This window comes from Adiantum capillus-veneris, chromosome 3 (assembly GCF_014529385.1).
Source record: "Adiantum capillus-veneris isolate H3 chromosome 3, ASM1452938v2, whole genome shotgun sequence".
Taxonomy (NCBI): Eukaryota; Viridiplantae; Streptophyta; class Polypodiopsida; order Polypodiales; family Pteridaceae; genus Adiantum; species Adiantum capillus-veneris.
Genome location: NC_140933.1, coordinates 19,666,025 through 19,680,448, shown reverse-complemented (window position 1 = coordinate 19,680,448; position 14,424 = coordinate 19,666,025). Strand labels below are relative to the sequence as shown.

The 14,424-nt window shown below is 40.8% G+C and overlaps 1 pseudogene; it reads left to right on the top strand.

The window, feature by feature from the left end:
- The first annotated feature begins 2,531 nt into the window (after positions 1-2,531).
- On the top strand, positions 2,532-3,856 carry LOC147460568 (uncharacterized; annotated as a pseudogene).
- Positions 3,857-14,424: the final 10,568 nt, after the last annotated feature.

The following is a 14,424-nucleotide window of genomic DNA, read 5'->3' as shown; positions in this document are numbered from 1 at the left end:
TTACAGAGTTAGATACTGTTTACAACATGGTTGTAAGAAAGAATTCTTTTTCATTGTTAGAGTATAGTGAAGCTTTTAAGAAGCTGGAATTGCTTCAGGCTGATGTGCACCAAAATGAAGGTGCCAACCTCCTAGTGGAAAAGCTCAGAGGCTAGTTGAAAGATGCAGAGGCTGCATTACTAAAGGCAGAAGGTAGCGACGATGCTGTGGATGCAATGAAGGTGGAGCAGCTTAAAAATATTGTCGGAAGGTTGTCGCTAACACTCCAAGCATTGCAAGTGGTAGTTAAGGAGAAGGCACCACTTGATGCTGTGGATAGTGCTCTAAAGGAGAGAGATTTTACATAGGAAGTGCAGGAGTGTGCACAGGCGCGGATGGATTTTGTGAAGACCATGCAGGTCAAAATAAGTACAGTTTTTTTGTCTACACCTCCGCCGAAAGTTCCACCTGTGGATATGGGCACCTTGCCTTTGGAAAAGTTTTGTAGTGCTTATGGGTTGACGATGTACGACGACGATGCACTTGGCATGCTTTTGCTACCCTGCAATCATGCCTTTCACATGTACTGTTTTGGCCATCTTGTTGCAAGCAAAGAAACATGCATGGAAATGGGATGCATGCAACCAATTTTTCATACCATGTGGTCTTTGGTGATCCTCGACAGTACAAATGCCAATTTCCAAGGAGTGCAATCAGACACTAAACCCTCATCAGTGCCCTTAAGCATGGACCATGGTATACACCCTGCTGCACCTTGTAGCATTGAGCTTAAATTTATCTATTTTTTAGTGTTTCTGTTATTAAGGAAACCCTGCCAATTGTAGATACTAATACAAGACTGATAGCTACTAGTACAATACTGGCAGCTACCACTCTCATAGTGGCAGTTGTCATGCTAATCCTAGTACAGCTAGCTACTAGTATGGTTGTGGCTACCATTCTTCCATGAGCTACTATTCTCCCATGGAAGTCTTGTTGGTGGAAAGGTAGCTACCATTCTTCCATTAGCTACTGTTTTACCATGGAACTCGTGTTGGTGACAAGGAAGTTCTCATTGTCGACCCTAGTAGCTACCAGTATAATAGTGGTAGCTACCATTCTTCCATGAGCTTCCATTCTGCCAAGGAAGTCCTGCAATTTACAAGGTGGTTACCAGGATTGCATTGGTAGCTGCCATTCTGCCATGATCTACCATTCTACCAAGGAAGTCCTACAAGTGACAAGGTGGCTACCAGGATTGCATTGGTAACTGCCATTTTTCCAAGGAAGTCCTGCAAGTGACGAGGTAGCTTCCAGGATAACATTGGTAGCTACCATGATAGCATCTATAGCTATCATGATGGAAGGGGGCAAGGTAGTTACTAGGATAGCATTTGGTAGTACTGGTAGCTTATTAGTGCTTTCTTGGTAGCTTCTATTGTCATGCTGACCCTACATGTAACTTGAAAACTTGTTCTTAATTTCTTATTGTTGTGAAGAACAAAATTCAAGGTGTTGGTACATGCTGAGAAGGAAGATGTTTTAGATAAAGGTTGTTGCCAGGATTTTATTTTGTTAACCACCAATGTTAGATTGCTTACTACTAGGATAGCATTGGTGGCCCCTATGTCATCTTGGTAGCTCTCTATCAGCCAGCTACCAGGATAGCATTAATAGCTACCAGGATAGTGCTGGTAGTTATGAGTGCTTGTCTGGTAGCTTCCACTATCATCTTGTAGCTACATGTAACTTGAAACAACAAGTTCTTAATTCCTTAATACTTTTCATGACTGTAGAGGCTGAGCTAGAGACTGCAGAGGCTGAGCCAGATACTACAATTGAGAAGGAAGGTGTGTTAGAGAAGTATAGTCCTGAGAATGGAGATCAAGCATAAAATGCTCCTTCATCAATGAAGGACAATGAAGTGTCAGCCAAAGACACCAGTCCCTTCAATGGAGATCAAGCAGAAAATGCTCCTTCATCAATGAAGGACAATGAAGTGTCAACCAGAGACACCATTCCCTCCATCCTACAAACCATACAAATCATGCAAAGGGAAAGAAAGAGCAAGATGACAGGTGTTATTTATGGTTTTGTTTTCTCCTAAAGGTAGATAATATTGTTTAAGGTTCATTCTTGTCGATTGTTTCTTCTCTCTTGAAGATGGATCTACCAAAAAGCCTACAGAGGATGCAGAAGGGCAACCAAAGACATCAAAGGACCAATTAGCCATAGAGACTGGAGAAAATAATAACATGGAATCTGGAAGAAAAGGTGCTACAACTACCAAAATCAGAAAAAGACTCCAAACATAGTCTCGATATTTTGGCTTTGTAGCCTATCCCCATTTTTGGCTCTTTTCCTAAATCCTGTCGCGCCGTTTTTGGCTTTGTAACAATTCTCCATTTCCTATGAATTAAGAAAGCCAAAATCAAATTTTCTTGTCATGTCCATCATTGTTGTTTATCTCATTATTGTTTTTATGTTGAGATGCTGCCACTAGCAACATTGACAATCTTGATCACATAATAAGTATGATAGCACAGTCTACTATGGAAGACCCTCCTGATGTAGATGGTTCATTTAGAGTTGAGGGCCAAGTCCCATGTGCTAGCAGCATTGATGAACAAGAGGATAAAAACACGGAGTTTTTTGTCCTCAGTGCAGGTGAGGACACGGAGATATCATTAAAAAGTATGAACCAGGAAGGGAAAATGGTGATGCATTTGTGGATGCAGGTGGTGATGTAAGTTGTGCAGGTGGTGCAGGTGATGACATGGAGATTACAATTGATAAGTCTGAACCACCTCGGGAAGATGGTGACGCATCTATGGATGCAGGTGGTGCAGTTGGTGCACGCAATGCAGGTGAAGACACAGACATTATCATTGAAAATTCTGAATCACCTTGGGAAGATGGTGATGCATCTGTGGATGCAGGTGGTGAAGCAAGTTGTGCAGGTGGGGTAGTTGGTGCAGGTAAGGACACGGAGATTACCAATGAAAAGTCTGAACCACCTCAAGAAGATGGTGATGCATCTGTGGATGCAGGTGGTGATGCAGGTTGTGCAGCTGGTGCAGTTGGTACAGGTGGTACAGAATATGTAAGGCACGATGATGGGATAGTGTCTCGGCAAAGGGAGGATGGAGGAGGTGCAGGTGGTGTTGCAGATTATGTTAGGAACAATGATGGGACGGTGTCTCGTCCATGGGAGGATCCTGGGAACATAGTGTTTGAGAGTAAGCCATCTCTAATCCTTGATATTAATGGTGTCTGCTGACTTCATTAGACAAGAAGGACCGTTCACGGAAGCTTGCCTACTGGAATGATCTAGAAATTGTAGACATAAGAGAGGTTTCTGCTGGGTATAAAAGGGATGCACCTGCATTCTTGGACTGGTGCCTTGTGCACTTTGATGTATTTGTGTGGACTTGTTGCATGAAGACTAAAGCAAAAAACCTGTTGAGTTCTTGCTTTCCTGATCACTTTCCACAATTCAAGGAAATTCTTGCACAACAGGATTGTGTAAGAGATGCTAGAATTAAGATAACTGGTGGAAAGCCTGTATTTTATAAGAAGCTAAGTGACTTCTGGGAGAAAAGAGGTCAGTACACTGCTACGTCCACAATTCTAGTGGATGAAACACAGTACAAGCTGTTGTGGAATCCTCCAGACACTTTTGCATTGTGAAGAATATGGAAAATCAGAATCCCACTGAGATTCAAGGATATCTTACAACAACTGTAAGATCTTGGCTCACTGCTGGCTTTGTGCAGAAGATCGCCTCAAGTATGCCGAGGACTGTGCACTGTCGAGACCGATCGATAACCTGAGCATTAGGATCTCAAAGCAGTGGCGTCTAGATTATTATGGCTAGATATATTATCCTGACATGTAACCATGATAATCAATGTAAACAATCAACCATTTATTGACTTATGTAGTATTTTGCTCACTTGTAATGATGACACAATGTAGTAAAGCAGCTTCCAATGCTCAATGTAGTAAAGCAGCTTTTGTTAACTTGTACACTTGTTTACATTTTCACGTTGTTCATCACTGCACCTCCACAATTGCACAATTACAAGTACTTAACACAGCTTCCGATACCAGGAAATGTTAAGGGCAGCTACCAGTCTGCATAGTAGCTACCCTTGCACCTACTTAGCTACACTTGCTTAATTTTTCTATGTCTATTGTGGAGATGATTTATTTCTTATGGCTTAATGTACACGCGGGAGTACTGGTGGGCACTTGGGTTGGTTCTAGTGGTCATGATCATTCATGCATTAGATGTATTCAGCATTTACCAGAGTCACATGTCCATTGTCTCTTAGGACTCACACATGCAGCCTCGAACGTTCGAAAAGTGCTGCCACGTTTGCACGTCCCTTTGCTTATTCTGAATGGATCCTTATCGCCCCCAATGTGATGACCCCCAACGGTGCCGATGGCGAAGGCGGGAGAGAAGCAGGAGCCTGCATAAACTGCTAAAACCTGCTGCTGCGGGCCTGCAAAAGTTAACCTTATCCTCTGTCAACACAACCATTGAGCAACCGCCTACTGTGCATGTGTGAGATCCGTCATCGGTTGGCTGTCTGGTCAGGGGCATCGAACCCTTGAATGGCCAGCTGCATGTGTGAGTCTCATATGGAGTTGCCATCATCTCCGTTTTTAGGGAAAGGCTTTTGACAGAGTGTTCATGCTATCTACCTCAGGATATCACATAGGCATTTTAAACACGATTCAAGCAATTGAAAAACAGGGTGATGCTCAGCACAGAGATTACGGAGATTCCCCCAAAGAAAAAAAAAAGAAAAGATACTGAAGGGCCATCAACATCAGCTTAGATTAGAACTAGGAATGCTATACATCCAAAGGAGTGCTAAAAGGTGGGATTGCAAGGTGGCTTCAAGCTCAGAATTTAATAGCTTGAACCCATAGGGATGTTCTTTTGCTTTTTAGTACCAAACTCATTTGACAACAAATGAGCTGGCATTGCAAACATTCCCCCATGCATTTCTTAGCAAAGCTTTAGTTTGAGTCTTTTCTGCTGTACATTTCAAGACATAGAAATCCACAAGCTCCTTATTGTCATGAGGAGCTATAATAGCAAAATTGTCACCAACATGAAGTGCATCACTCAACGCATCATGGTGTCCTTCATATGCAAACTCTTCAATCTCATCATCGTCTTTGACATCATCTATAGATTCAAGGGTAACATAATTCCATGCAGAAACGTGTGATTTGTTTGAACACCTCCTCCAACTGCCTTGCAAACAGCACTACAAAAGCATGAGAATTGCTGATACCTAAGAAGTTTTCCATTTGTTAAGGAGTAGCCTCCGCTAACACAATGTAACCCATGTGCATTAGGCACAAATTTACAATCCCGACGTTGCCTTCTATCCACATCACATACTTTGACCTCCCAGAACAGTCAAGTAACTGGTCGTACCTGCGAAGAATACGTGGTTGTAGCACCATTGGACATGGTTTCTCTCAAAAATGGCACCACATTTGCTGCACATTGTAATTTCACACATTCTGGCTTTAGCTGCTCCTGAGTGAGATGCCTCTTAATAACAACACCTGCACCATCATGTTCGCCCTTCCCATGACCTGAACCTGAAAAGTGATGTGTCATTTTCAAACTTATCAGAGTTCCATATCGAGTAACAAAATAAAAAGGCCTCTTTGCTTTGAACTGTGAGGCTGCTCCATCTGACCAGACCCAATGTTCTTTGAGCAATATGCCTAGCTCTTTCAACCAACCATAATGGAGCATAAAGCAATGCTGGAAAAAAAGAGTATCATGGCTTTTATCATCAGATATATAGAAATGATAGTATTTTGGACACTACCTGCAATCCTCACATATGTAATGTGAACAAAGATTGTCACCTGGCTAGAAAACCAATGCATCGATTGGATCTCGTTCTGTTCTTTGAAAGTGTAATTTTCAGCGGAATCCACCACTGACACTACCACATCTTCAGGGAAGATACATAGACAATCTTTAAACTGCTCGGCCTGCCATCTGTAAACAAAAAGGTGCTTTATAAACTTACTCAGATGATCCTTGAATGGTATGAAAAGCTGCCCGCACTACATCTCCTTGTGAGAAAGAACTTTTATTTTCTTCTTTTTCCCTAAATCTGTTTCGCCAACTTCAAGGTCTTCAAAAATCTTAACTGTTATCATGTGTGCACCATTTAACTCTGCAATCGGGAAAATTGGTAGCTTCTTTGAAGTCCCACACGAAGAGCATTCGCCAATCAAACACTTCAGTGCGAAAAAATTTGACCCGCTAGCCTTCGAGCATAAAACTGACTCCCAAAGCTTTGTAAGGCTAGGGCACTGATTTTTCAGAGCACTACATTTCAAATCTACACCACAAATATCACATTGCACACCATAAGAAATCTGCCTTATATGGTTTACATCATCCCTCAAGAATGACCTTTGAATATGAGTGATGCAACAGCAGCTGTAGCGATCTCAAAGCTTGCGTACAAAATAAGGTTTCAGCTTTTCAAATGTCCTTTGGTGAATTTGTACCTCTGGGTGACTCTATTTGAAGGCAAGAAAGAATTCTACCTGCATTAAATAATGATGTTCAATACACTTATTGGCAAAATCATCACTTATTGTTGACATGCAAAACTGAGATCAATCTGGTGGGATCTAGTATAAGAATGGTAACTAATACTTTTGTGATTAGTGGAAAGAAAAAAGTTACAAGAGACTGAGTCTAATACTAGAAATCACTCTAAGACCTCGTTGTTATCAGACTACCTAAGGGTAGCTGCCAGGTTAATAGTGGTAGCTACCAGGTTGACAATGACAGCTACCAGGTTCACAAAGATAGCTACCAATCCACCAAGATTGCCATGGAAAACTGGTAGCTTCCACCAAGATTTCCATGGTAGACTAGTAGCTTCCACCAGGATTTCATGGCAGAGTGGAAGCTATTACTCTCAAAATGGTAACTAATATTTTGTGATGAGTGGAAGGAGAAAAGTTACAAGAGCCTGAGTCTAATAGTAGGAAGCACTCTAGGACTTGTGGCTACCTTTACCATGAGTAGCACTGTAAGGCTGGTTGTTATCAGACTACCTAAGGGTAGCTACCAGGTTGACATTGATAGATACCATGTTGACAGTGATAGCTACCAATCCACCAGGATTGCCATGGCAAACTGGTAGCTTTCACCAAGATTGCCATGGAAAACTGGTAGCTTCCACCAGGATTTCATGGTAGACTGGAAGCTATTACTCTCAGAGTGATAGCTCCAGCTAGCACTAGGATACTGATAGCTACCAAGTTGATAATAATAGCTACCAGTACACCAATACTACCATGGAAATCTAGTAGAAAGCACTATCAGACTGGTGGATACCTTATCATGACTATGAGATTGTAAACTAGTAGGTTGAACGTGGTAGCCAGCAAATTTACCAAGAAAACCATGGCAGATTGGTAGCAACCCCTATCAAACTAGTAGCTACCTTTACCAAGGACAACATGGACGCTACCAAAGTCTGACAGTGGTAAGTATAAGGAGCACAGTGGTAGCTACCAGTCATGTATAGTAAGCAACCTATTTGAAGTGGTAGTTACTAGGTCTAAAGCAATGTGCAACAATAAGAAAATTGTACAACAATCAACTGAAGTACAACCAAACCAAGTCCATAATTGTCAATGAAAATAAGCTTGTAGTTACTCAAGAATTCAAAACAAACCTGGGGTTGCTCAAGAAGATGCATTGGGTGTTTATCGAATACTTTGTGTGCAATACACTTTCGACACACATCCTTTTTGTTGGGTGATACGGGAGTATTGTGAGTCTAGAAGCTCACCACTGTGGCCTTCACTTCCTCTGTAATTACATTATTTGTGTATGGTTGTCGCCCACACAAATGCAATGGTAGTTCTGTATGATTATGTTTCAATCAAGATCTAGCTGCATAGAAGTTCCTTCGATGGATACCAAGAAGCCTCGATGCAGTTGCTATATTTGGTTTTATTCTTGTGGAATTCATAACCATCATGATACTCGCCCTTTTAATAAAACAATTGTGTCGAGCTTTTTGGTCTCTCGATTACCTTGAGAGTGTTGTGCATTCCGTTAATCAATACCCTCTGCTCATCATTTGAAACCTCACCTCCTGTAGATTGAATTTTCAGGTCTCTCAATGCTCGATGGTTGAGAATTCTCCTGATGATTTACTCCTTTGCCTTGTTGTCCAGACCCTCTGTGCAGTACTTGAAAAACTTGATCACTTGTGCACTAATTTTGCGGTGCAGAAATTCATTAATATCGACCTGTTTAATTCCAGATTCCCTTTCTTTGATTCTCTCACGATATGCGCGCTTTTGGTTTGCTTCATAATCCTTGATTACACTCTATTTGCATGAGCTTCACTTGACTGAGTCACAACAAACGCATGTGCTACTTGTTAAACTCACAAAATCCTCAACTAGAATGATTTCCACCATCTTGTGAGTCTTTGAGAGGTGGAAAGAGGATGCCAAAGTGGGTACCCTGTCCAAAGCTAAGCCCTAAACACCAGCTAGGGATTCGCATACAATGTGTGTGTGTGTGTGTGTGTGAGAGAGAGAGAGAGAGAGAGAGAGAGAGAGAAGTAATCAAGGAAGGCAAGCTACTCTAAGAGAGAGAGAGAGAGAGTAACAAAAAGGCGTAACAAACTTCGATCGTGGTCTCTGTCATGTTTTTTAAAATATCATTATTAAATTCACTCAAAAGTTTCCCTCCACCTTTAGATTTGCGAGGTAGCTACCAGCGTGCTAGTGTGTCCGGGACACAGGTAGTAAGTCCACCTATTCATGCATCCACCCTTATAGATTTATTGAATGCTCAAAATGAGTACAAACTGGGTGACCGGTCATAAATGGCCAAAGCTCATAAATAACACTTGAATAATAAAAAATGTACATAAAATATATATCTTGTGCCATAGTCCATAGCTTGGTTGGCTTTTTCCACATGTCAGCTACATTAAATAATAAAATATCAATTCCATTACATACCTCTCCGTTAGAAAGCAACTATCCTCAGTCTAAGAAACAGTGATTAGAATTCTATGTCAAAAATATTACATAGCAAAAGAAAAAATTATGAAACTAAACAACATTGCTTATGTGTGCCGTCATCCACATACTACCTATTCTAGTGGCCTATGCCACTAGAATAAGCAGTATATGCCATACCCTGATGAATCAGGATATCATTGGTCACACTCATCATTTAATAAATCAATTCTCATCAATCTCAATCTCAATTCCATAAATACTGGCACGACAAAAAATCATCATATAACAACTCCAAATCCAAATCCAAATGTATGTCAACATATACCGGGATTAAAAACTCATACCAAGGACAATGGTGGCCAACCTGTGCAGCATGAATTTGTAATTGGTGTTGCCTAAATTGGCAAATTGGCACTTGTGCTACCTAAATCTAGATCTGCACTTAATATTGCTGGAAATAGTAGATGTCTTATTCATCAATGTGCTGCCTAAATCGACAAATCTACACACACAATTGGTGTTTCCTAAATCGATGAATCTACACCAGGATGAGTATTTATAAACTGCCTAAATCGGCAATCTGTGTGCATGTGACCAATGGACTAGACAAGACATAAAGATTACAAAACATTTACATGCTACCAAATTGGAGTATGTTTGAGTAGCAAAATACTTACAAATAGTTGTTCACTATCCTAGAGCACCTTGGCTCATTTGAGTTGCTACAAAGCTTAATGACAAATTATATCAACAAATATTTCTTTCAATATTGGAAGCCATGACCTTAGCAGTGGTTGAGTATTTAGCTTAGAAGACAATGCAGAGAAAGAGGAGTGACGTATTTGATGTACATACTTGAAGGATATTTTGCATCTAAAAATGTACGTACCTGTGTACATACTTGAAGGATATTTTGCATCTAAAGATGTACGTACCTGTGTGTGTGTGTGTGGAGAGTGATAATGGAAAGAAACACAAGTTGAACCAAAGGGTCTTTGCAAACAACATTCATATATGAGGTAAAGAGATGTGCAGTTAGTAACTTGCACCAAAGTGTATGTAGTGATGTTAGAATGTACCAATGTAGGGAGAAAAACAATATGCCCTAGTGTGAGATGGAAATCAGTATACATCCAAAAAGAAATGAAATGGAGTAGCAGTGTCATGTAATCTTCAAAGCGATATTAGTATACAAGAAATTCAAGACTACATAGTGAGTTTAATAGCACATGGAGGACTTGCCTTGCTAAAGACGATGTATGAAATAATGAAATAATGAAAGAATGGAAGATACTGGTAAATAAGTTTGCAATAAAACTCAATGCATCAAAGAAAATGCAAATATTTTCCTAAAGCATTAGGAAGAGGATGGGGTCTAGGAGGGCCTCTTTATTTACCATGAGATTATGGAGGTGATCACCGAGCATTCTTCCATGCCATTGACCATCGATCCAAAGGTAAGGGGGAGAGGGGTGAAAGAGAAAGAGAAATGAAAAGAAATGTTATATTAACATTCTTCAAAAGGCCAAAACTACAATCATTGTGGATCTAATCCAATGCCTAGGTACAAAAATAAAATGAAGGAAAGTTAAAGATTAAAAAAATCATTATCAACATCATCAATGCCTGTGGATACTTGGCGTTTTTTGAGAAAGTATTGTAGTGGTCGTTGCAGAGCTTCGTCAATGTTTGCTTCTATATGTAGTTGTACTACGGGAGGGGTGTGTGCGTATGTCGCACGTGTCAATGCAAGGAACTTGCCGATACACCGCGTGCGAGCCACAAATGGCTCCAAGCACACAACAGGCCTAAACTAGCAGGCTCAAAGATGGCGTTGGTGTGTCACTCACTGCTCTACGCTTCCTTTCGTGGAGGATTCCTCGCCGCCGCGAAGAAGAGGGAGACGCCGCTATGCCGCGCTCAACTGCCTCGCCGCCGTCGTGCCATCGTAATGCTCTCTCTCTCTCTCTCTCTCTCTCTCTCTCTCTCTCTCTCTCTCTCTCTCTCTCTCTCACACACACACACACACACACACACACACACACACACACACACACACACACATACACACACACACAAAGACATGAAGAAGAAGAAGATGGAGATGGAGCAAGAGCACTCTTCAATTGCACAAATGAGAGAATGAGTGAATTTTAGGTTTAGTTGACTTTTATATGAGCTCACCCCATTCACACTTGGGAGCCCATGCTTAGCCAACTAATCCTTGAATGTTCCAGTTAGAGTGCGCCTCTCATCGGCGATCACTCTTACCCTTTTCCTATTGGACCGACAAGCCCGGTACCTGACTCTACCAAGTAAATAATACAACATCCGTCGTAGGTGATAGGGTGTCCGTGAGCCATGAGGGTTAAGATGCCTCCCTTCCTAATGTAGATTCCATCCTCGGAAGCTATTGAGTTGCAGCGCGTTCGTCGAGGTGGAAGAGCATTTGAGATGAATGTCCTTAGCCTTCTTTAGCCACTGCAAAATCAAACAACATTGGCATAGTAATTGCTTTCTCATATAGAATTAAAAAGCATATGCATTTGTAGGCAGACAATGTGATTGGTAATAAACCATTTGTCAGCAATAAACATTAAATTGCAATATAATCAAATGCATAAACATCTGTAAAGGTAAAAAATTCAAAAGGCACTAGAGATCGACTATTAATAGCATGGGTAAGCTTCTTAATTTTCTCTGGTCAACTAAGTTGCTTAATCGCGAGAGCCAAGTATTTCATGTTCGAGGGCTGACTAGAGGCTATACCTAGAAGACCTTGTAGTTAAGCTATGATAAAAGGAATTTCTCATGAAATCATCGCCTGACTGATTACCTTTTCTTTGACCCCCCAAAGTCTTTTCACAGTGATTCAATTTTGATGTGTGTGCTTATTTTGTATGCCTTGGGTTTTTTGCTTTTCAAGGAAAAGCACCCACATTGGGAACCTCTAGGGCTCTAGTACCATAGGCGATACATGTGAGTGAAGTACCAAATCAAGCTGAGATTTCTCTTCCAACTTAAGATTTTACATTGTGGCACTTTGATTTTTTTAATTTTATTTTTGGTTCATTTTCAACATTTTAATTTTGTAACTTTGGGGGGTCATATAACGATGTTACACCTCCCCAGGCTCATCACACTAGTAAACTCCCTTTATAATACTTAAGCTAAAGGTCAATAGGGTCAAGCCCACTAGAAATCCCTAGTACATTGCACACAATACTGCCTAAATCGGATTAAGAACCTAAGTAACCATTGATAATTAGGAAGTCATTCCCCATGGTATTAAGAGAAGATCTATAACACCTAACTTGGTCAAACTAGCTTAGTCGGACTTGCTTGAAGTTTAAACCTAGACAAGTGATTATGACAAAAAATGACATTGAATTAAATGTTTGATACTAAGAAAATGTGATGGATATTATGCTACCAATCACAATCAAAGCAGACAATCATAGATGCAAAAAAGATAAGGGGCAATGCTAATGGGACAAGAAACACCTGTTTGTGTTGATGGTTGCGCTTGATTTGAAGAGTGAGTCGAGATAAAGATTCCATGAAGGTCCAAATCCTAACAACAGCAACACGCTCCTGTACACACTAGGAAACACAAGGAATAGCTCCACGAGGCACATCAGTGGAAAAAGGTACCAACACTTATTGAACACAAAAAAAAAAAACATAAGGAACCCTAACCTAATTATTTGTACTCCCCCTAGAGAGTCAAGGGAATAGGATATTATAGAGATTGGGGAGAAACCCTAAGGCTAAACCCCTATCCTCGTCGTCGAGATAAACAAAGTCATCATCCATGAGACCATATGTGCCATCCGTGTAGTCATGTAAATCTTCTTCTTCATCATAGGTACCCATGTTTAGTAAGAAGGTCACTAGACGCCTATAGTCATCTTGGTCAAAAGGGTAGGATTGTGCAATGGGAGAAACACTCTCTACTAAGTATGGATCAGACGTGGTCAAGAGACGTACCAGCCATTCTAACTCCTCGAAATTCCTCTCAGATGCTAGCATACCTACCAAATCCCATTCACATGCAAGCACCGGAAAGACCATGTGAAACATTTGTGAAAAGTAACGAGGGTACCTCTCACCCAAGGCAGGAGTGGATGACTCTATCGTACTAGCCATATCTGTACACACAAATAGATGATGGTTAGAGTGAAAATATTACAAGGGTCGTGTTCATGTGCATAATGTGTTTTTATGATTTTGTGTTATGGATCTTGCTCTTTTACTTTTTTATCTTGTTTTTGTGAGTGTAAGGCTTTATATATACATTCCCTAAGATTGGAGATTAAGAGGTCAGGGAGAAAGGTTGAGAGGGAAGCAAGTGAATGATGGATGTCAACAAACACTCCCCCCTTTCTTGGGTAGATCATACCGTTGTAAATGATGTCGTCACCCTTTGAAACCAGTTGTTCCAAGTTGTTATAGGTGAAGGCTTTAACCAATAGTTTTCGACCGCTCTATGCATTTCATCTAGTTGCAAGGGTGGTAAGGTACTCTCCCATGATTTTATTTGAAACATTGTTGTAGGTGGTGAACTTACAACGGGAGGTGTAAACTCTTTCTTGCTCGTATGGATATGTACAATGGTAGGTGGAGGTTGTGTCAAAGCTTCTATTTCCGTATAGAAACTACATGAAGAGCAAGAAGCTTCATTTGATTTCCCTTTCCTGAGCTAGGTGGAACAAATCGTTCTTTCTTTGATACCCAAACTAGCTCTGGAGCAGGTGTGTAACATTCCATGATTTTTTCCTTTCCACGATCTTCAATTCGTTTTGGAGCTATGGGATTGGGCGCAAATGGGTGAGGTGACAGGTAAGAACAAAATCTACATTTTGGCACCCAAGTTTGATCATTTCCTCGATAGTAGCCTTGGGCTTCCAATAGTCGTTTAGGAATCCAACGCCACGTTTCTTTACTTTTCTTTAAGCGAGTGGGACGTTTCTTACAAGGCCTCTGTTTTTTAGCACTAGCTATGGTCGCTAAAGAAGCTTTAGGGATCCACTTGTATGTTTTCTTTGTTATATTGGGATGGGTCTTGTGTGTCTCAAGTTTTATTTCAGCTACATCAGTTGAAGCTCTAGAGACTTGGGCTATGGGGACATATGGTTCAACTCCTTGGACATGCAATGTTTTGGGTTTTATTTCCTTAAGAGGCAATATCTTAGGAAGTATGGCTTGAGTGGCAGGGCTAAGAGTTGGTTTTTGTGTTGTGACACCCCCTGTCCCCCAATCAATAGTGCATTTGGTGTCTATCATCCACGTGCGTCCTATATTTATATTACCCTCCATAGTTCCAACAGGCATGACCAGAAAGTCTTGAGCTACAACCCCATTGTCATAATTGACAAAAGTGTG